Below are 2,500 nucleotides of genomic sequence, written 5' to 3'. Positions count from 1 at the left end.
CAGCTCAGCTCAAATGTTGCATTGCCAGGTGAATGAAAGGAGTAAGGGATACCAGATTATGCTAACAGTAGTATATGGTCTTAATACAACTGAGCAGAGAAAGAGTTTGTGGAAAGATTTGGAAACTCTAGCACAAGGTATTACACAATCTTGGTTGATAGTAGGAGATTTTAATGCTGTAATGTATGCTAAGGATAGAATAGCTGGGGTTCCTGTTACTAGTAATGAGATAAAAGATTTTGGAGATTGTGTGAGAGACATGGGGGTTAATGAACTGCAATGGAATGGTAACTACTACACTTGGAATAATAAGCAATGTGGAGAGAGTAGAATCTCAAGTAGAATAGATAGAGCCTTTGGCAATGATGAATGGATGGATAACTGGGGGCATGTAGTGGTAGAGTATGGGAATCCAAATATTTCAGATCATAGCACTATGATGTTAACTCTGGAAAAAACTCAACAGCATGGGAAATGTAGCTTCAAATTTTTCAATGTTTGGACTGAGCATGAGAGGTTTATGGAGATTGTAGAAATTGCATGGAAAAGACATTATGATTATGATGCAATGAAGAAGGTGTGGTGTAAATTGAAGGATCTACAACATAGACTACAGCAGCTGAACAGGAAAGAATTCAAGTACATTGGGAAGAAGATTGAACAGGCTAGAATAGATGTAGCAAATGTTCAAAATCAGCTGAATGAACAAGCTACTGATGAGTTGATTATGAAGGAGAAGGAGTTATTGATCAATCTTGAAAAATGGTCCTTAATTGAAGAGAATGCTCTGAGACAAAAATCAAGGATTAAATGGATTCAACTGGGAGATGCAAATAACAAGTACTTTAGTGCAGTCATTAAAGAGAGAACTCAAAAGAAGCAAGTAAGAAGTATTATGACCTTAAGTGGTCAAATGATATATGATCCCCAGGAAATCCAAGAGGAGTTTGTGATATTTTATAAGAGTTTGATGGGGACTTCAGCAGGAAAGCTACCAGCAGTCAATGTAAAAGTGATGAAGAGAGGGCCTGCACTGACACCACAACAAAGAATTCAGTTGTGTAGAGAAGTAACTGAATAGGAAATATTTGAAGGATTGAAATCCATAGGAGATGATAAGGCACCAGGGATAGATGGATACAATGCTTATTTTTTTAAACATACTTGGAAGATAGTTAAAAGGGATGTCATTGAAGGTGTGGAAAACTTCTTCAAAATTGGGAAACTACATAAGGAGTTTAATTGTACACTAGTAACTCTCATTCCAAAAGTGCAGAATCCCAAAACAGTGAAAGAGTATAGACCAATAGCCTATCGTACAGTGATGTATAAGATCATTTCCAAGGTGCTAACTAACAGAATTCAGGGGGTGATTCAGAGCATTATATGTGAAAGTCAAGCAGGATTCATACCAGGAAGGAAGATTGCAGATAATATAGTTCTTGCTCATGAATTGGTTAAAGCATATACTAGAAAGCACATCTCTCCTAGAAGTATGTTGAAGATTGATCTGTAGAAAGCCTATGACTCAGTAGAATGGGATTACCTAGAACAAGTAATGTATGGACTTGGATTCCCTGAGATGTTTGTTAAATGGATAATGAAATGTGTTGCAACAGTCGACTACTCCATAGTTGTTAATGGACAGACTTCAAAGAGCTTTGATGCAGCTAAAGGATTGAGACAAGGAGATCCAATGTCTCCATTTTTGTTTGCTATAGCAATGGAGTATCTAAGTAGGCTACTGAAGGGACTTAGAGAAGAAAAGAAGTTCAAATATCATCCCAGGTGCTCTAAACTTAACATCACTCATCTATGTTTTGCAGATGATTTATTATTGTTTGTTAGAGGAGACTTGGATTCTGTTAAAGCTATGCAGCTATGTTTCTCACAATTCTCCCAATCTTCAGGGTTACAAGCAAATCTTAGTAAGAGCTCAATGTATTTTGAAGGGGTTGAACAAGATGTGAAGAATCAAATGGTTCAGCAGCTAGGATACAATATAGAAGAGCTACCTTTCAAATATCTGGGAGTACCTCTATCAACCAAGAAGATGACTGTGATGCAATGGTACCCACTCATAGAGAAAATAATGGCAAGAATCACTTCATGGACAGCTAGAAAGCTTTCATATGCAGGAAGGTCTCAACTAGTGCAGACAGTGCTATTTGGAGTGCAAGCTTATTGGGCTCAGCTATTCTTAATTCCAGCTAAGGTAATCAAAGTAATTGATAGTATGTGTAGAAGTTACTTGTGGTCTGGTGCTGGGAAGATAACTAGGAAAGCCTTCATAGCATGGGAGAAGGTATGTAGACCAAAAAATGAAGGAGGGATGGGGCTGATAAATATGCAAATATGGAATGGAGCTGCAATAGTCAAACTTTGTTGGGATCTGGCAAATAAGGAAGACAAGCTGTGGATCAAATGGATACATGTTTATTGTATAAGAGGACAGAATGAATGGCAGAAGAGAGAACAAGCTAGTTGGATGATCAGGAAG

The sequence above is a fragment of the Solanum lycopersicum genome, chromosome 7 (assembly GCF_036512215.1).
Source record: "Solanum lycopersicum chromosome 7, SLM_r2.1".
NCBI lineage: Eukaryota > Viridiplantae > Streptophyta > Magnoliopsida > Solanales > Solanaceae > Solanum > Solanum lycopersicum.
This window is presented reverse-complemented; position numbering follows the sequence as displayed.